A 23,203-nucleotide genomic window follows, 5' to 3' on the forward strand; every position below is an offset into this window, starting at 1 on the left:
TGGAAGCTAGTGAAATAAATGTGGTTAGGTATGTAGTGTCTACCAATGATAAAAAAAATCTTATTTTGATTCAAAAGTAATGGATTGTTTAAAATTCAACGGTGTAAAATTGTTTCATAGTTGATAACGGAGATATATTTACAACAATGTATATACTTACATACTTTTAAGTAACTTGTTTTTCGGGAATTTCGTCAATAACCCTTGAAATACACGCCTAGGTGAATGAGTAAAAATAAAAAGCTTTTAAAGGGCCCAATGAATGCTATTATATTATTTATTTCTAGAAATCCCTAGCATAAACGGATTGTTAGATTCTGAAATATTTCGAGTACATTTTGTTTCTAGCTCAGAATAAAACTGTATTTATCGCACAATCAATTTATTGAATTGTATATCGAGCACTTCAACATTTACTTGATATCAAATTGCCATATTAGTCTATTTGTTCAATACCTACCTATTTGCAAATATGATATTTAAGCTAAAATCTGCTAGGATCAATTTATAGCTGTCCCATAGTTTTTTTGAGTTTAAAGGATGACTGAAATAAGGTGACATAAGCGTTTGCTAACCATAAATCATAATCTACTGGCACATAATAGCATATTAACAATAATTTTACACAAAACTTTAATAAGTACATACCAAACTGTCATAAACAAAATATCCTTCAGATTTTACGATCGTACGTAGAACTGATATATTCAGAACAGTTCTTTGTTTTCCAGAAAAATCATATTTAAATCTTATATTATTTATTACAATGACCTTAAAATATTAAAAATAGGTATCAGTTGACTGTACAAAACTTAGTATTTACCTGAAAATACATATGAAGGTAATTTAGTTGGACGGTTAATTGTAGAATTTTTATTCAAAGCACTAGTAGTCGTTAGACATTGTATTCAAATATCACTGTACTTATGCAGTAAAATCATGCCTATTCCATTTTCGGCGACAACATTGTTATGCAATTATGTAAACGTTGTCCTCATTAGTGACCCAATTCGTTTTAAACCAAATGTACACGCTCCAACACCAAATGGCTAATCAAAAAGTGTTTATTTCCTTTTTAATTTTAATAATTTTGCTCTTCCTTGAGATTACTTTTGTTGACAATAACAAAACCAAAAATAAAGAACTAAGCTAACCATCCACGTGTATAGGGATTGACCGCAGTTTGTTGTATCGCGGTTGTATCCCGAAATTACTCACCCGTATTCTACAGTACAGTACAATTTTGACTGAAGGTGTTTAACATGATTATACACACCATACTGATTAAGAGACCAAACAAACTACTTACAAGCCAACCTGAAGTTTGAACACTGTTGAGATTTAACTCTAGATTAAGAAGATTTATATAAATGTTTGCTCAGTAATAATGTGCATAATATATGATCGACTGTTCGCGGCAGCTTGTGAAAAATTAACACATTGTGATATCGTGGGAGAATTGTCAAATTATTATAATTTCTATTATTTACATAAACAATGGGTTTCCTAACAATATTTAAAGCAGGCATTCATGTGGCATTTTTTTGGGTTTGTCTGCTTATATAATTTACAGGATAATATGTTTTGAAGAAATAACATAATAATGATGGAAAAATTTATTGTGATACTGGAGGATTGTTTGTTGTTACAATTAAGGTAACCAGATTATTTCGATTTCATTTTACCTAAAAGAACAATTAGGCATATCTGTACAATTAGACATATATATAGCAGTAGCAATCATTACTCAAAGGAAAACTCTTTTTCTCTCAGGAAAGATGTAAGACTCTTCCGAGCTTGTCCAAAGTAAGTACCAGAAAATGAAACAATGTGGTTCAAAATTGTTTGAAACTCTCGCGCCTTGGAAAACTACTTTACATACCCAAATTGTTGAAAGGGCGACATCGACTCAAGGCTATTCTCTCCCTCCTTCAAGAGTTTATACATAAAGGGTTTAGAAACATTTTCACGAATCATTTTAATTTAAATAAAGTAGGTACAGAAGATAACACGCCACAATACATTTGAAAAAATGTTGCAATATAAACTTCAGCCAATATATCTCGTCTATCTGATCCAGAGCCTTAGAAATTGTGCGAAGGCTTAACTTAGATAGCTATTAAGCGAAGGCTTTGAACTAGATATGCGGGTAGATACGACTTAACATTTCATGTCTGGAACACTCACCACAACTACTAGAGAGCTGTAACTCATCCAAATAATGTTTTTGGTTACTAAAATATTCTTTTTTGCGTACTGTTTTTAGGGTTCCGTACCCAGAGGGTAAAACGGGACCCTATTGTTTTCGCTCTTCTGTCCGTCCGTCCGTCCGTCGGTCCGTCCATCCGTCTGTCCGTCTGTCACCAGGCTGTATCTCATAAACCGTTATAGTTAGAAAGTTGAAATTTTCACAGATGATGTATTTCTGTTGCCTGTTATTGTAAGTAGAGATCAGGAAGGAATGAATTTGTATACCATTATCATTATCGATTTTCTACCATGTAGATTTTATTATTATATGAATATATTTTAAGCAGTCAACATAGGTATTTTATTAAACAGAGGAAAATGTAATTGCTTTAAGGTTAGACAACCTCTACGTAGTAGCTCTAGTAAAACTTTTAGCAATTATACATAATTTATTGTGTTTTGTAAATTTCCGATACTTTTCCCTGATTTATTTCTGGATGAAAGACCACTTTTTCCGCCTCATCCTTTTAATTAAATTATAGACAGTGCTATTCTAGTATATGTGTCCATATTTTGCACAAGTTACCCACAAAAGTTGCTCACCTAAGTATAAAAATTTATCCGAGATGAGTAACTAAATCCGCTTATTTTTTTTTACATTTTTATAATTTTTTCTGTTTTTTTTTTTTTGCTTTTGTATTTAAAGAAACCCTCACATGATTACAATATCTTTATAAATGGATAACTGGATTTAGGTTTGCTGACAGATCATAACTCTTTTTTAGAATTGTTTATTTATATTTTACTGTTAAATCGTTTGAAGTCTGCAACATATGTAGGTATTAAAGAATTAAATTTTAAAAGCATTGCCCTCGAGTTATACCTACGCTGTCATTTTATTTGAACCGCGTAGACCTTTTGACATGTTTAGATATTTATAACAGGCATAAAAACTTGTTTCTATACTAAAATTATGTAGTTAGGTATTAGATACTTAACACTGAAACGTAGGTCACAGGTTTGCAAAGCCGTCTAGACTAGTAATTATGTAGGTATAGGCATTTTAACTAAATACATGCCTACCTACCTACCTGCCTTATTATATTATCGTTGCCTATATAATATAAGAAGTAACAGTGCAGTTGGAGATTAGTGTCAGTAATCAGCCTCAAATCTATGAAATGTAATTACTTTTAAAATAAACCTTTTTTGGGTACATACAGGTATGGTTTTGGGTACATATACATATCTAGGCATGTAAATTAGAAAAGTTCAGCGAATGATCGCTGCGTGGGGTATGACTGGGGTTATTCAGTACCTAAAAAGCCTTCAGAGTGATGAAAAAAAAAATCTCTTCGATTTGTTATTATATAAGTATTACCTGTTGAGGTGAACTACTTTGCGCACCCAGACAAAAAGTATCCCATGTCCTTTTTAGGCCATAATTTTAATCAGTTTAATATTTTTGATGTGAGAGCAGACAGACAAAAAGTGCAATGGCCCGATAGATACTTTCGCAATTATAATAGTGAGGATGACTTGAGTCCCTTATAGGTTATTGCCCTCTCAACGACGACGCATATAATTATCGTTATTGTGGAAGAGTGTTTTAAAAAGGATTAGGTACCTACGTTTCAGACGCAGTAATGTTTACATACCTATAAGAATCAGTACAAACAATGTGCTCAGCTAAGGTCATTGCCCTTAACCTCCCGATTAGTTTGGAACACAACGAAAGAAATATAAAAAAGTGTTTGATATTACTTGATGTTTCATCAAGTTTCGTTTCTTTAACAACAATGTTTCATTAAAAATAAAGATCTTTTATTGTTCTTTCTTGTATGCCAGTCTTCCCAAGTAGCACAAAACTGTTGCTTAAGAGCTTTAGAGCCAATCCGATTATTACCAAAGGTGCCAAGCCACTACAGACCTTATGCAGCAGCTTTGCAGCCAAAGGGGCACAACTTTTTGCAGTCTATAGTCCCATTAGAACTTCATAGTAGTGGCATAAAAGCGATACAGGAGCGGCAACTAATAATTAACACCATACTAAAGCTCTTATGGCGATTATTGAATGAATGACAAATTTAGCTGAACGAAGAAAACTTCACTGTACGTTCACCTTGTCTCTCATTTATAAAATATATTTGTTGTTCCTGAGTCAGACATTACTGAATACAAATAAATATTAAGTGAAGGTAAGTGTTTTTGAGCTATATTTTGTATTATATGGTAAGTGGCTACAAACGCAGATCAGTTTATCGTGCATATAGTTGATATTGTTGAAGTATTTTTAACGCGCCTCAATAATTCCCTCAGAATATCGTAAAATATATAAATTATTATTATATAAATAATTTTATATCACATACCTACACGATATTGAAATTACATACTGGACTACATTCGTTTTCAGCAAGTTGCTTGTTCGATATTTAGATGTATTTTACTACAAATGCGATAGAAACCTATAAATTTCTTGATTACTAATAAATAATTATCTTGTAAACATGGCATCCATTAAAAGCAGCTTTAACTTGCAACTTTAACCTTAAAAACTCCTCTCTGCGCGTCATAGCGCTAAGCTTCACTCTTCTGAAGGTCCAAGTAATATCTGTACCACTATTGCAGTTCAAGTCTGCACTGTGATACTGCAGATATCAAACCACACTAATGGCTACTTGTTTAGAGATCCGTAGAAGTCGTTGAAAACTATATAATACGATGATATATTATTGTTAATTGTTTAACACTTACTATGTGTTACCTTGTTTTCAGAGTACCGTTCAAAATAATTCAAACTTATAATGCACCACAAAATAAACAAGAACTTTGCATCTGTCCATCTAAATGGGAAAAACGGAGTGTTTCACTGTACCTGAGAGCAAATAAATGGAGCTACTGATTTTTTTTTATATTCTTGAATAAATACATATTTTCTGTTACAAGTATTTTTTTACTTCAAAACAAACATTCTTTTTCCTCTTTAACTGACTCGTTATCAGTAATTGAGAAAACAAAATCTACGGGACCCTTGCTTGTGTTTGTGAATAAAATAACAGAATGTGTCCAAATGAGCAGGCAATGTCTATTAATCTCCTGCTTCTATTGTGAAGCCTTAATGTAGCTATAAGTAGAACAGAGGATCAAATTCCTACTTAAGTCTGCGCAAAAGAACAAATCGCTTCTGCAATGAAACCTTTAGGGGCAGAAAAGTGATAAATATATCTTTTTTACAGTTTCGTTAAAAAGTCTACAATTAGAGTCTTTATGCAGTTCTAAAGCGTACATCAGCGGCAATAGAAACTTTTTAGCAGCTTTAACCTTTAACATAATTGTTTGAACTCTCTTTTAAAGATGTAGGCGGCAAATGGGTTGTAGAATGATCTCTTGTAAAATCTAGAGTGACATTTGGCTCAGTTTCTGCTGCCCTTAGTGATATTTACAGCTATGAGCAGCTACGGAAGCAATAGTATGTAGAACTTAAAGATACTTCCTGAACCCCTAAAGCACTACTGTACAGCTACAAGTTGCAAAATAGGCTGCTATTTCCACTAGTGTGCTAGTTGGGATTACATCAATAAAGAGGTTCATACATTTATATATTTGTAAAATAAACTCCTAATACCATGAAAACACGGTTATGTTATGTTGTACGCAATAATGTTCATTCAATGTTCTTATAGCATGAAGAAACAATGATTAAGAATTAAAAAATAATACAAGATTTATTTTAATTGCGATTTGAAATAAACATGATAATTTTAAAGAATTCTCTGGCTCATGGTACCAAAACTATATAAATATTTATACCTAATTATTTACATAACCAGAAACTTAATGTTTCGGGTTTTGCATGCGTTTAAAATCTTTAACATTGTATTTATACATTTATTTATTATATAACATTTTTTACACTATAAGCATAGCAACATAATTAGACACTTAGCTGGACTGTATTAGTTATGCATAATCAGGATTTATATTTAGGTAATATAGTTTGCTACAATGTTTTAAACATAATGTTATACTTATGTACAATACATGTACACCTATTATTATTATATTCATTTTAAAAACCATTTATAGTTGACAGCACAACCTAACGAAAGAAACTATCTATCGACACGGTTTAACCATCATCGTGATATCCATATACGTACATTTTTGGTAGTGTATTACAGTGTCATACGGTTGGGCTGCCTATATTGCGAACTGTTAAGTATCTATAGCCTTGCCGGTATGTCACCCATGAAATTGAGTTGAACTGACACTCCATTAGCGGTACGTCGCGCGTCCCCCTGTAACATTAGAGCACTTGTTCCGATCTCTTTCGTCGATACAGCCTAAAACATCTACAGCTGGCCAAAGGCTTCCCCAAGCTGGGGGAATTTACCCATACGCACTTCGCTGGGCCTGTGTGTTGATTAACGCAGTTATTAACACACAGGCGAAGTAGTTAGCCTAGCCTTTTAGCGCAGTGTGAAATATTTTATAGCTTCGGAGATGCTGCTGGCATGTCTCCAAGCATTTACTATCCCACTTGGTATTCTGTGGTAGCTATCCCGCCACCAGTCGGTCGCCAGAGCCTGGTCTTTAACAGATAGGTACACCACGGGCAGGTGAGGTTGGATCGATTGATCATTCAGCTGAAACTGTTTTTTTCTATTGTACTTGATTGTATTTTTATATTTGATCTCAGTAATTGAAGTGTAATTTGATTGATCTCATTTAACGTTAATTAAAGTGAAATAACGTTGATTTAATTTGATTAATTTATTGTTTTATTTGCCTCACATAATATTTTTCATAATTATATGCGGGATCCCGCCAATACCGGGATCCCGCGGGATTTGAATACCAACTCCCGCCAATACCGGGATCGAGCATGGGATGCGGGATTGGAAGCCCTACCGTAGACCACACTCAAAATTCGCGGAAGCAAATGTGTATAACCAGATGTGGCAATAATTAACATCGAATTTCAAATAAATAGCACTCGTAGTGCATGCAAATTGACTGGTGAATTAAATGCGGACTCGAAATCAATAAAGTGACCTTGTTGCATTTGAAAGTAACAAGTTTTACAGAAGCTGGTTAAAATTAAAAACGCCAGCGTGTGTTCACCGATCGTACGAGAAGCTTCCAGCATTACAAACATGAAAATAAAACTGTGAACGGTCTAGAATAAACATGTAACTAAAAGTGTAAGTAAACACGAAGTATGTACTATTCGAACTTTGACCAATAATGAACGCACACTTATCGGAGCCGAATGCGTCGAACGTTTATTATTTATTTTACACCTGTCATACCCTACTGTCAGCCACACGAATTTGATCACATCATCCGCCATTTTTGGGATTCTTCCAGATTCAGAGTATTCAAGCAATTCGCGGCGCGCTCTTGTTCAAAGTTTCATACGATTTCATATAAAGAATATTTAAATTCATTTCGTTCGTTGTGGTTGATACTAATAGGAGTGCATCCACAGTAAAGACTTTTACCCTTTTGGAACAGATTTTTGGTCAAAATTCGATACAAACTGACACCACATCAACGTAGGTATTGGTCGTCTCGATTTTCATGAAATGTTCAATCTAAGCCTGGGGCAACCCAATAAAATCTCGCCCACGTTTTACCTACTATATTCTGCGTAATTTAATAATGTTGATGGCTTGTAACATTTCCATTTACCAACGTAGAAATTCAAAATCCATATATGTATTCAAAATGACATATATATACTATTAATAAGTAGGTACGTAGTCTAGCGGTATTGTAAATACACTTAGAAAATAAGTGTCTGAAATTTACTTACCTTACAAAAAGTATCTCTGACTGCGAATAAATATTTAAGTAGGTAAATCGAAATCTAGAAAAAATACACCTATACTAATCAATTAAACTAGTTAATAAGTTGGGATACCCACAGAGCCATATTTATAATAACATTAATCTATGTATTTAGACGTCTATGTCGTAATAAAGTCGATTTTAATCAAACGGTTTTCCCGGATATATTTTTCCTCATAAAGGATATTTCTTTGCCAAGATCAACGCTTTTTAAGCAATATATTGTTTTTAGGGATCTGTGTAGTCAACAACTCAATAATTAGGTAAATCATTTTGTTCTGTTTGGCTGTAATAATTAACCATCCAATTTTCATTCGGGGTAGGACAAAGTTGCTCTGTAAATAAATAAAACAATTAATATTCATTTCTTTTCTATCCATTGAAGACATCGCAAACTCTTTGTAACAAATTGGAACTCAATCTTCCTTTCTTCTTTCTCGCTTCTTCTTTGTCGCATGTTTATGTTTTGAAACATACCAGAATGAATAGTTACATAATAAACATATAAAAATAATTATGCGCATGTTGACTACGGGTCTAGATGTCTTACAAAGAATACACAAGCTTAGTTAAGAGGGAATTTCCTGTGTACGACCTTCATGATGAATAACAATATAATGATACAGAAATACCAATAATTTGCTTATAAACAAGTTATGATTACGTATTTAATCTGTACACGTTTAATCAACGATACACTAGGTTGTCCTAGATGTCTATATGTGTTGATTTGAGATCACTGATTGCAATGGCTAGTGGCAGACTCTAGCGGTCCGTACTCGGAGGGTATTTTCAATTTAGGAATCCTGTTTGCTTAATCCTAAATTCAGGCCGGAGTATTTTTCAGTGCATACGGGCCGTTTGCACACACGTACTTCAAAAAACAGACGTGCAAACCCGGATTATTCCGACGTGTTTGTTCGAACCTGACTGATGTGGCGTTGCCATCTATGTCAGTATAATTTACAATATTGAATAGACGGAGAGGCCTTAGTCCAATACATAATTAATAGTAATCCTGTGGTCCACACAGCTAGCTCAAATAATATATGCTGTACGTACAAATATTATTATTATTATACAGTTAATGACTACATAAACGATAAAAATAGTTGGTCCTCATGTTAAACACTGGACAGCTTCAAAAGTTATCATTATGAGTTGATGTGATTTATATTATTTTATACGTGACATTTTTTTATTTTATGTATACTGACTAATTACCATCATCGTTCTGTTTTTACGATGAGTTGTTCCTTAATTTTGTAAATGGTCTACTAGCGACTGCGAATCTATTAGTATTAACTGTTTTCTTGTAGTGTAGCTGCAAGTCGTTATGCTCCCTTTGACGGTATTGCTTGCGGTAGCGTCGGTGGTCGGGTTGCCTCCCTCCCTCAAAAATGTGCGAGGGGGGCGATGGCTGATCCTCGCGTTATGCTCGTGAACGGGTGCTGCTTGTGGTACCAGGTCGTCTTGCTGACTACATATTTGTACACCCGTAATATACCTAATGTATATGATTTTGGTTTGAACGGTAGTCCTAGTTCACCGTTTTCATTGTTTATGTTGTTATTTTATTTTTTCATAAAAACTCTTTGACATGTCGGTGGGTGCACCCTAAACTATATCTATCTTCACTGAATGGAGGCTTTATATTTTTTTATATTTTTCACTCTTTTTTTAATAGATTTATTTTGTAACTGCTTGAGTAATAGGTATGGGTAAGGTGTGTACTAGCCAACATGATTAACTATTTGAATTGATTTTATATACAAATGTATGTACACAATGTTGTATAGTGATATTTAAATATTTGTATACGGTTCTTCAAACCATACAGACAGAATTGTGTTGCTGGGGAGTTTGTTCCACCACTTCTTCTTCCCAGCAAAAACACATAGGAAGTGGTGAAGGGCGGGCGTTTTGGGGGCTGTCTTTTGTATTGACGTTCGAAAAGTGCTGATTTTCAGCCTACTTTGAATAAATGACTTTTGATTTTGATTTTGAATAAGGATTTTATTTAATTGCAAATTGTGCAAGCCAACTTTCTGAAAATTTATTAACAGTAACGTCGAAAAGTTTAACGAAATAATGCAACAAGATTTTTTTACATAGTTTAAAAAAATAGATGAATATTTATTATTATATTACTATTACTATTATTATATTACTCGTGTAAACAGATTTTTTTGCTTCTTGAAAGGCTAAATAAGATCGTGGGTAGGTGCTAACATGTAAATTATCGTGTTACAGCGCTGATGTGACACTCTTCAAGTTGTTGACACGACAATATGCATTGTTATTAAGTTAGACTATTGAATTTTTTTAAAAATATTTTTTTTTTTTTAATAATGTCGAGACACCTTTTCACACACGGTTGGTTAGCCCCATGGTAAGTTATTAATTAACTTGTGTTATGGGTGCTAACACAACTGATAAACTACATATATACATATACATATTTATAAAAACATATTGTAACACCCAGACCACGACCAACAAGCATGCTCATCACACAAATGTCGGTCGAACCGGGAATCGAACCCGGGACCTCAGATTCGGCAGTCCGGCTTGGTGACCTTTATTGCGCCACAGAGGTCGTCTGACTGATTGGAGCTAGTATAGGCTAGAAGAACATAATAAACTTAAAAAATATACCCTATTTATTTTTATCCGCCCTATTACCTATACATTTTTTTGTCTTGCGTCAAATTTTTTTTGTTGACCTGTATTTAATACAATTTTGTTCGTATTTTCACCGACACGTTATGTACTCCCACCTACTCACTCCGTTAGGTCGAACGAGTGGAAATATTCCGACTTTTATGGACCGAATCCCGAATCGACGGAGTGATACGAAATCGAGTTAACCATATCAAAATTCTCCATAACAGCCCGTATTTTTGAAATATGGCTAAATAATGTATGTACATATATGTATAAAATATTACACCCAAGCATTTTATTGAGCACAAAAACTCAACAGCTATGTTAAAGGACATTCCGATGCGAGGCCACTAGATAGATTCCTAGTAGGCTTGCATTTTTATTATAAAATTACCTCAGCAAAATAGTATTAATTGTACTTCTAGACTGTTTACCGTTCTTATTTTTTATAAATAATTGTTTGGGCGATAAAATATTCAAATCAGTATTGAATATATTCTTAAACATTTTATATTCATATTGTTTCATTTCATTTTATATTCAGTTTTATAAACCAATTCTTCAAAGTCAGTTTTCAACTAACTATAAAATGTGTAAATATGAATATACTTATCATATTTTCTGAGTATGTTCGAAAGAGCTCTCTTATTATTTGTTGATATTATTCCTTACATGTGAACTCAAACTTTTCCAAACTAGGTAGGTATATTGCCATGCACATAATTTACAGATAAATTATAATTTTATTTTGTGTACGATATTACTTAAACATTAATGAAACAAAGAAAAATCAAAAATAGTATAATAAATAAACAATAATTTAAATGGTTATTAAAATTGTAAAATCTGGGTACAAGACAAGTAGTAGGTACATATAGATACACACGGATTATACTAGGTATATCTTTAATCTATTGGTCGCAGTATACGCAGCATTCGCCGTGAGAATGAGGTTCATGCTTCAATTCCCAAGCCACATAGTATTATCGATCTCGCCGTATAGATGGAGACCCTTTGAGTCCAAGTGGCTACTACTGAAAGTAGCCACTTGGACTCAAAGGGTCTCCAACTCAATGAAACCTCGGAAACGATCTAAAATTAGACAAAGTTTTGTGAAAGTACTAATTAATTTTGGGCTACTTAATGACTAACCTCAGTTCGGCTGAACTACGGCAACCTTTGTAGTTGTGGGTGAAACTTGGCGAACTTCGATGTAGACAATTTTTGTTTTTCGACGGATCGATTCTCGGTTAATGGTTATAATAGGTTCGCTCTATTGCAGAATCATTGCAGTTATCAGAATCAATAAAAAAAATTGTGAAAACTATTCGTACTAAACTAACTTTACTTCTACAATATTTTATCAAAACTGTTCGCGCACGATAATTAGCGAACATTTTAAAATCCAATAGTGGGCACAGAGTTTGTTACTATTTTCTAGAGCGAGTTTGATCAGAAAAAAATATTTACGCCACAGTGCCACATAGTACTGGTGTAGGAAAATAAGACCGTAAAAAAGTGTTTCGAAGTTTGCCGAGTCTGTATGTTTGTGAAATGAAAAGTTGTTAACTTCCGTTTGAGAAAAAAAATAGGTACCTAGGTACCAAGTTTGCATGGTTGGATATTTATCGAAGCTTATGAGACAAATTATAGCTCAGAAACATGATCTACCAATTAGTCAGTAATTATCACTAAATAGGCGGTCGGCTTAAATGTATTTCAAAACTTACAAAAAACTGTTGATCATAGTTTTCTGTAATGCAATTAATGTTTTAAATTAATCGTTTGCGCTATATAAGCCCTTTTTTCGCAATTAACATCACAATTAATTGCCGCATCAATTAGTCCATAGGTTTCTAAAACTTTGCATTTTACTTATTTTTGCTTTGGTCAGAAGTTTATGAGAAAGTCAGCAGTTTAGAAGCGGATATTCAGATTTATGTTCAAGTAATTGTCCGTCCGTTTTCGGTTGAATTTTTCCCCACCTTCAAACATGAGGAAAGCCAAGCTATTGGCAGTGAGATGTGGTTAGAGTATAATCAAATCAAATCAAAATCAAATCATCTTTATTTTCAGGCATCAATGGCCCATAGATGAATAGGTACCTTAAAAATATATATTATACGCAATTGTTAGTATAATAGGACTGGTAAGCACTATGTGTAATAGTCATTATCTATCTATAGTACTTATATAAAAATGAATCCCTACATCCCTTGGTCACGTAATCATATGTGAACGGCTGGGCCGCTTAAGCTGAAAATTAGAAGCTTGGATAATTTTTGTCATCATCTATGGCTACGGGAAGCAGTTATCTCATGACACTGGTGAAACCGCGGGCGGAAGATAGTAATAAATTGAAAAAAGACGTTGAAAAGCCTCCCAGTACCGTAATTAGCTGCAAATTATTAAAGAGCTGTTTGAACAAGCAGACTCTACTAAATGTACATTTTACTTTTGTAAAAAGTATTATTCTATATTTGGTTCCCTCTTTTATTGAAGACTGTTTAAAAATTACAGGGTACAATTACGTTGTTTATTGTGTGATGTTTGATTGTCTTCATTAGCGTACGCATATTGGGTAGAGTTTTATTAAAAATATTTGACTTTTTCGTCAAATATTTTTAATAAAACTCTGGGCAACATATTGTACGCATACTTTAAAAATATGTAAGTATTGTATTTTTAGCGAAATTATATTTGCGCCCCGAGTCCCGTTTAAGTGTAGATGGCGTATGTACTAAGGTAACTGCTACTTAATGATAATAATTCATATTATTATAGTACTTATTTAAATTGTTTATGTATCTTATAAGTATGCACTAGCATATTTAATTACATAAAATCCATTAGACTTATTTATTATTCATTTCCTCATTATTTATCAACGAGAGTTTCCTACGTAGCTAGGTTTATAATATGTAAAGAAAGGCGAGATTCAAGGCCGCTCAATGTTTACCAGTAGTAAATAACATTTGAGCAATGGCCCTTACAGTATTATTCAATGTTTGGGACAAAGGATTTGTGACAAAGGAATCAACTGCTTGCCTATTGTGAAAGCATTACACCCATCACTTCAGATTTTTTGTCACATAATACTTACTTCAAAGGATTAATATAGTTTATTTACAAATAGCTCTTTGTGATATAAACAGGTCATTGCCACATGCAATTGTACAAAAAATCATGTTACAGTTTCGTAAAGCCTAATCCGTTTCCGTACAAATCTTTCGTAAAAACGAATCAAGTTCCGTAAGAACCGGTCAAGTACGTAGTATTAGGTTGGTCGGTCTCTGTACTTACGCGAGTAACTTAAATCATGTTTAAAAATTACATTAGTCTTAACTTAATGGGAGCAGGAGTAGTGTAATGCAGAATTTCGTACGTACATAAATTCAACTATCCGCTTCCTAAAAGGAACTGTCCACTCGGATAAAAGTTTATTAAATATTATATATATGTATATGTGTATGTATAATAATTCTATGTACGTATATATTTTCGATTTTTCTTTTATATTTAGTGCACCTGCCATGAAATTTCTCCTCCACCTAAAGGTTGACTGGTAGAGTACGCCTAAGGCGTTAAGTCCGCCTTTGTACATTGTTTTTGTGTAAATGTGTGTCTAAGTTTCCCGTTGGTACGTTTGTCTACGGTCCGAGGTCTCTAAACGTATAAAGCATAAAATAAAACAAATTCGAGTTTATAATAGCATGCTTATGTAGCAATGGTTGTAATCTATGGTAATGTTATTTTGATGTTAAAATAATCTGTAGCCATACTTCTCTCTTAATTGTTATGATGAATGATGGTATAATATAGGTATTGTTTATAATATTCTGCTGAAAATAGTGTTTTATTCACTCTTCGATTCTCCCTCTCAACAGCTCACAAGTTTAATTCACAAACTTTTAACTTTTTTATTTCATTTTGTTTATTTATTCCGCACAGAATAAACAAAACTGCGTTTGTACCCACCAATCTTTTATTTTTATTAGCTGTACATCGATAGCTACATTGTTATTCAAAATATGATATACATAAACGCTCGGCATTTAGAGAATTATATCTAGTATACTCAGTGAAACAGTGCTTTTATATCATTGTTTGTTTGTTAAACAGTCGACTGCAAATGGAGCTAACGTAGACCGCTACAAGCTAAGTAACTTTTATATACTAAATCAGTTTAGCAGTTCCAAAGACCAAGAAACCCACATACTAATACATTAAACTTAACTACCTCTAATTAGCAAGACCTTTAGCATACAATAAATTAAACAATGTCAAGTAGCACGTCCTTGATTGATGAATATGTACACTTTTATTATTCAAATAAAATAAACGTACAATGCATTAAAATGACTGTATCGCGTCTTTTATATCGTATTTACTATTGGAAAGTGGCAAATCAAAGTATATGTTAATGTCTATTTCATTTCAATGTCTGTACTCATCTGGTGGTCACTTCCTTATTAGTGTCTTTGAAATTAATATGCATAATGTATTAAAAGCAATAGCGTATATCTAATAGCATTTTGTATCTGAGCACATTTACTTACTTTAGCTATTTTAGATTTATTCAGGTGTTGAGAATGAATGAGGATTTTAGATAGAGAACGGAGGAGGAAGACAACAAAAAGAAACGATGCATGGATTATATGAAACACAATAAACCTAGTTGCAAACAATATTGCTTGTCAGATTACACGTGATGGAGAATTGTGGAGACAAGTTAAGCCGATCCCAAATAAAATTGGGATAAGGAGAGGAGGGCAGATCTGTCGATGTGCAGTTTCCTATCAAAAGGATTAATAATAACCAGTGCTAGCTAGATATCATATTGGGACGTAGGTATAAACTAATCGGATACGTGAACGGTATATGGTTGGATATTGGTTACATACATATAGATGAATTTGAATGTTAAAATACGTAGTAGTAAACTTTCAACGTTTGAAACATCGAAAATTGAATATGGAATAACTATATACGAAATTTAGATTCAATATTCTAAATTTGAATTTAGATCAAATGTCTATAAATATATACCTTCATATTCTATTTTTTTAATAACCAGTACGATCACAGTTGATCTTCAATTAACAGCATATTGCTCATAAATCGTTGTTTACTTCAGGCGAGAGGGTTATTAGTCTACTTCAACGCATTGTCGCCCAGAGGGCTTAAGCTCGATGAATGCTTCAATATATTATGATCAAGTATCTTTCCGCCAATAAGTAGGTATTAAGTTAATCGAGTGTGATCAACGAGAAGGTTCGATCTTTGCCATTGAATGTAATACTCCAATGACTTTTACGATATATGTTTTGCTTAGAGAATAATATGAGTAACGTGTTATATCAGTTCACAAAACTTGCATCGCTTTTGGTGTGTTAAGTATAAAGGACAATGCTAATCTTTGTATGGAAGTTGGGCTCAAGTGTTGCCCACAGTAACTGCATAGTGTATTATGTTCCATAGGCTTATATTAGGTCCCAGACCAAAGCATTTCGAAATCTATCCCGGGAGTCCTGAGAAAAACTGGTTTGACTCTTATTCAATATTACATAAAAATAAGCTTACGAACTCTTAACTATTCCACTTTTATTACCTTAATTGAAATGAATTATATTCATTGACAAATACGAGGTATTGTACACGACTACTTTTTGTTAACCGACTTCCAAAAATGGAGGAGGTTCTTAATTCATTTGTATTCTTTTTACGTTTGTACGTGCATAACTCCGTCGTTTACCAATCGATTTCAACAATTATTTTATTGTTTGTAAGGGCTTACTTCCTCAATGGTTCATTTGTCATCCGGCCCAGGGTCTGGTGATGGAACCTCTAAAAAAATCGGGAGCGACTCTCGAAAAATTGTAGACACATATCGAGTAAAACCTTGTCATTCGGGTATATGTGTCAGACACCACAAAACTGTAAAGGTTAAGATCTGACCTGACAATGGAGACGACAGAGAGACGAGGGAACTCCTCAACGGTATCTACTAACTACCTCATGTTCGAGCTTATTTTATTCCTCTTGATAAGATTTTTCTAGAAGATAGCTTATTGCGCAGGCACCTTGTAGATTTAAACCGTAAATTCAAAAATATTGCGGTAATTGCCTTTTTTTTCAGAAAATCATTGTCAGTTCTTATTAGAATCCAACGCTTTTAGAATTTATTTGAAAATCACAGTAAAAAAAACCCATTCCAACATTTTCCAGCACTGGATCCTGACAGCGAGATCCTAAGACTTATTTGGCAGAAAAGTCTTATCAGATCAATCTCTCGGGACCCCTGGGACCGATTTCAAAAATATTTTGATTTCATGTTTAGAGTGAAGTAAAGAATCTATTTCAATCACTCCCACTACTGGGCAAATGGCACAGGCTTTGTGAAGCGATTGTTCATGTGGAATATAAGAACCGGTTTTTCACCCGGACCCCAGGGACCGATTTCAAAAATATTTTAATTTCATGTTAAAAGTGAAGTAAAGAATTTACTTTAACCACTCCCACTACTGGGCAAATGCCAAAGACTTTGTTAAGTGACTATCTAAGGAGAACATTTGAACCGGTTTTTCTCGGGACCCCTGGGACCGATTATAAAAATATTTTAATTTCATGTTAAGAGTGAAGTAAGGAACCTATTTCAATCACTCCCACTACTGGGCAAATGCCAAAGACTTTGTTAAGTGACTATCTAAGGAGAACATTTGAACCGGTTTTTCTCGGGACCCCTGGGACCGATTATAAAAATATTTTAATTTCATGTTAAGAGTGAAGTAAGGAACCTATTTCAATCACTCCCACTACTGGGCAAATGCCAAAGACTTTGTTAAGTGACTATCTAAGGAGAACATTTGAACCGGTTTTTCTCAGGACCCCTGGGACCGATTTTAAAAATATTTTAATTTCATGTTAAGAGTGAAGTAAGGAACCTATTTCAATCACTCCCACTACTGGGCAAATGACATAGGCGTTGTAAAGCGACAGTTCATGTGGAATATTAGAACCGGTTTTTCTCCGGACCCCAGGGACCGATTTCAAAAATATTTGGATTTCATGTTAAGAGTGTAGTAAAGAACCTATTTTGACCACTCCCACTACTGGGCAAATGCCAAAGACTTTGTTAAGTGAATATCTAAGGAGAACATTTGAACCGGTTTTTCTCGGGACCCCTGGGACCGATTTCAAAAATATTTTAATTTCGTGTTAAGAGTGAAGTAAAGAACCAATTCCAAACACTCCTACTACTGGGCAAATGGCTCAGGCCTTGTCAAGTGACTCTTCATGGAGAATATTTGAACTGGTTTTCCTCGGGACCCCAGGGAGCGATTTCAAAAATATTTGCATTACGTGTTCAGAGTGCACTAAGGAACCCTCTGGAACTACTCCCACTGCTGGGCAAACTATGAGCCCAGACCCTGGCATTGTCCTTTCATAACAAAACATATGATAATATTATCTAAAGAACCACGCACTTTCTTCCGCAAATAAAAATATTGCAGGGCGGCATAATAGGTCAAGAAAGTATAGAACAACAATTGAACCTATAATATAATGCCTTAGAAGATTTTCTGATACACGAGATCGAAATATGAAGAAAAATCCAGCCACAAGTGCACGCTTTCTTCTGTAAGTTCGATTTGGAGGCAAATTATTATGACCGTGGGGCAATTTAATGATAAAAGGTTTTAAGTAGGTACTCTCAGAACCAACTAGAATTTTGAAATGTTTAGAAACCACCCATCCGTAGATCGATTGCAGCAAGGCATTCAGAAACAAGCTGACGTGCTTTTATCGTAACCTATACTAGAAAAATCTTTGGCAAAATTATTAATATGATCCTTGGCGGACATCATAATACTAAACTTTAGGGATCGTAAATTCCTCTTAAATTATTTTAATTAGGTATTCATTGCATGCTTCTTGTAAAGCACTGGTACAACAAATAGGCAAATATTTTTCCAAGTTCTTAAACAAAAAGGGCGGTTCTAAGAATTAAATGAATAACTAAATCTATAAAAGATAATTAGGACTTTAGACAATAAATTTTGTTAAGCAGGTGAGCTAAGTTCAGGATAAGTATCCCGAGGTCTCACTCAACATCAAGCTTTGTTCTGCAACTCAGTGAAACAAGTTCGAAAATCAAGGAAAATTTTAATTAATCTCCATTGTCTTATTGAATGTCACCTTGAATAGTTCTCACAACGAATTTTGCTAGTAAACAAGCAGTTTTAGAATTGTGTATTTGATTACAAATGAAAAGAAAATCAAAATAATCTAGCTACTGTTAAGTTATATTTTCGAAAACTACCTATAGTTCGTTGACCTATACGAGCATACGAGCAAATATTACATACTAATATCAAAAGTTCGTTGATCTTATTTCAACAATAGCGCACGAGTTAATAGCTGAGAAAGTAGAGTACAATATACCTAACCCAATTTTTCTATCACCTTAGTGGAGCAGTGGAATACCACAAGTCTATAAACTAATTTGATTATTGAAAGTGGGGAAATCTTTGGTAGCTGACGACTATCTCTATAGGTCTTGTTACAATTTCTTAGCCGTTTCTAAAGGCCATTTAATTTTATTTGTCTCGATAAATTGATTTTCAGGGCAATAGCAATTCGTCTTTGCAGATAATGCAGTATTATTTGCAAGCTATTTACATATTGTTTACGAAATTATCCGTAGCGACACCTACACAGCTGTATTCAAACGGCACATTAATAGTGCAGTGCTGGTTGTAGATGACACCACTGCACTAATGACATCATAATTACCCACACCACGCAAAACAGTTCGTAGGCAAAATGCAAATATTATTATGACCCGCCACGTGCTGCCGTCTGATAAACAGTAGACTTACATAAATATTTTTTCTATATAAGATTCATCATCTGAAAAGCCTTTTCTCACTTGTATCTACTGGTCGGCTACCCATATTTAGTACCTAGTTTTACACGAGACAAATAAAGTATTAATTACTTATTATAATGTCATCTTCCATCTTAAGTAAGTTTACATAGCTGCTCATGACAATTTAACGGTATGCACATATACGAGAGAAGCACTCTTCCCCTAAGTTGGTATCGTTGCTCAGTATTGAAAGATCGAGACAAAAATACTAGCATATAAAAATCTGACTAAAATATATTTTTAGGGCTCAGTACCCAAAGGGTAAAACGGATAGGTGATAAGTTTCTAATCCTATCCGCTATTTGTTACATAACTTACCAAACTTCTAATTTTTCGATTCCAATTCCAATATTGTTCATTACTATGTAGCAATGAACCACTATCAAAAGACAAGCCCAATTTAAAGCCAATTTCTTTTTATCAAAAGTTTAAGAGGCAATCCCTTAACCGGCTCCAAAGTTGAAGAACTAATTTTGAGCAACTAAAGGAAGAGCTATGCTTTTTTCTATTTCTTTGAGCAGAAAGATCTACCTATTTCGGCTAACTCAATAAAAGATAAGAATTTAAATCGAAGGAAAATAGATTCAGGGTTTTGTGTCATGTCGTTTCAAATTGAAAGGTATTTCGAATTCGTAATTTTGACTAAAAGACGAATGTGGTTACTCCTAAAATGTCAATGAAAAGGTTACGTAATTGTATACCCGCAAGCCTATCTGTGGGTACCCGTCCCTTCTTTGTGCATTTTCAATATCGTTCGAGTATATCGTAATGAATATATTTTTTTACTTAACACAGTAAAAAATTTTATTAAGAAATAGTTTTGTTACTTTAAAGGTAGAAAAGCAGCTAACGTAACTAAGAAACCTGAATTAAGTATTATCGATGGAGTCCAAGAAAGTGACTCTGTAAACAAGAAAGTATTTTGAAAATACGATAAAAATCTTAATCACTGAAGAAACTTAACCACTTACAAATTAGCAACGTAATTTTTCAATCAAATCATTTGCAGCCTTTTTGTGTCCCTCAAAATGAATGAAATATGCTTTTGAAATCATTGGGAGATCAAAAATTTTAATACTTCATAACTCATAAATATTATTTGGTAGCATAAAGTAAACGAATAAAGGTCAGTAATATTTACCTCACATAAGTCGAAGTCGTGGTGGCCTAGTGGGCAAAGAACCAACCTCTCGAGTAAGAGGGCGCGGGTTCGATTCCAGGTCAGGCAAGTACCAATGCAACTTTTCTAAGTTTATATGTACTTTCTAAATATACCTTAGACACCAATGACTGTGTTTCGGATGGCACGTTAAACTGTAGGTCCCGGCTGTCATTGAACATCCTTGGCAGTCGTTACGGGTAGTCAGAAGCCAGTAAGTCTGACACCAGTCTAATCAAGGGGTATCGGGTTGCCCGGGTAACTGGGTTGAGGAGGTCAGATAGGCAGTCGCTTCTTGTAAAGCACTGGTACTCAGCTGAATCCGGTTAGACTGGAAGCCGACCCCAACATAGTTTGGGAAAAGGCTCGGAGGATGAGGATGAATATTTACCTCACATAAAACCGCGTCAATTCCATGAAACTTTTAAAGCTACATTCGACGAAATTTCCATGTATTCTCTTTACAACGTTGCTCTAAACATTTTAGGAAAAGCGCGTGCTATCCACTCATCCCAGCTGCGAAATGTACGCTTAAAAGGTGTGCTTTTAATCTCTCTTTCTGCTTTAAATTCTTCTCACAATTACAAGTATGGTATTAAGTGCATTACTCTCTATAGGACTAATTAGTCACAATCCGGGAACGCTTAAAACGCGCAGAAGCTCATTGCAAAAGCCCTATTAGGAAAGCATGATCACAACTTGTTTACACGAACGTGTGAAATATGCACGTAGACTATCTACTTCAGAAAATCAATGCTAGCGGAACCGTCATTTAAATATTATGTGAAAAAAAAGATTGTGTTGAAAAGTCTAGCTAGCTTTAAATATTTTCTCTTTGAAGTCGAGCGTAAGCCACTCTTAGAAAATAAACTATGTAAAAGTAAAAAGTCTACAAGTATTTTCTTTGAGAAACCCCGAAACGGCAACTGTTTGGCTAAATAACGACGACCCTAGCAGTAGGTACTTAGATACCTTCGTCTAGAATCAGAATATAAATATTAGTTCCCGTGATATTCAATGTTCTTATTTTCTTTTATTTACATACGATCACGAAAATTAACCCAATTTATACACATCGCTAAAGGGTTGACAATTCCACGTAACAGGTGTTTTGAATACATTAACTTGTTATTATTGTCAATGACTGTTTATGTTTACATTTTAGAATTTGGAATTCAAACAAACCACATAATACACATATTCTTTCATATATTATATACAAAATAATGTTGTTAATAGATACATCCGTCTGTCACGGTAAGAGACAGGACAGTTTACATTTTCACAGATGATGTATTTCTGTTGTCTTTCAGTACTTATTTTTTGTTACAACAACCTAGTTAAATTTTGAATAAAATAAATATTAAAGGGCACTTCCATGCAATAAACGTGGTTTTTTAATCGCTTCATAGAAATATGTATGGGTAGGTAAACCTACACGCGCGAGTCCGGCCCGCAATTGGCCAGTTTAAAAAAAATGGTCAACACCTAACTCCACTTTCGTTGCGAATGTCAAGCTACCTCAACGCTCTCGGACGTTAGTCTGGACAAAGTCAAAAATATATTTACAAATTCGTTTTAACAAAAGAAACCTCCCCCAAAAGGTAACCTTTAACGTTCCTATTGTTTTAGCGACTTTACGACAATGGTCCAGCCTATTCAATTTATTACCTAACTACTATGGTAAGTTGTGTTTTTTTCTGTAGCAACCGAGCTTAAAAAATTGTCTTGTAGAGAGGGAATCCAAATGTGGGTGTAATTGTACTTTCCTACACGGCTTCGTCGGGAAAACGAGAAAAGCTATGTCACATACGATTACATCTATTGGTGCTAAAACCGTAAAGATGATCTTTTATTTGTTTGTAAACATTTGATCTGTGGAGATACCTACTGATTTCCAAAAATATATTTTTTAAGTGAAATCGTACCTACTTCCTGCTGTCTATTAAGATGAATACTAAGTTATGAATGCTTAAAGCGTAATTCTTTACGTTATAAATAAAAATCATCGCTGATCACGCATATTATCAACTTAGCTATGTAAATGTAGTCATTAATCTGACCCCTGATTGAATGTGTATGTTGTCTTGCTGATAGTGCAGCAAGCTTGCGAACTCGTTTCTACGAATTGTCTTAGCATTAAGCAAAGGTATGTACGATAACAATTCGACATATCAAATAACATTAGACAAGTTTTTGCACAGGCGACCTTATTAGAACATCCTTTTACATACTGTGTACTTTTTTTGCTTTGAAACAATAAAACGAGTATGCATTTATTTAAAATGAATTGAATGTGCATTTCGGAGTTGATTAGATAAGTCGAAGCTTTTAATATATTTTTCCAAATTGTTCATTTTAGGCTCTATGTAAAGGACTGCTTGAATGTCTACTAGAAG

General features: G+C 34.0%; 1 protein-coding gene across 2 annotated transcripts in view; it reads right to left on the reverse strand.

The window, feature by feature from the left end:
- Positions 1-23,203, reverse strand: part of LOC124629890 (pyrokinin-1 receptor-like) — a 67,513-nt gene that overhangs the window by 43,295 nt on the left and 1,015 nt on the right. The window lies entirely within an intron of this gene.

Source organism: Helicoverpa zea, chromosome 4, assembly GCF_022581195.2.
Source record: "Helicoverpa zea isolate HzStark_Cry1AcR chromosome 4, ilHelZeax1.1, whole genome shotgun sequence".
In the NCBI taxonomy this organism is placed as follows: domain Eukaryota; kingdom Metazoa; phylum Arthropoda; class Insecta; order Lepidoptera; family Noctuidae; genus Helicoverpa; species Helicoverpa zea.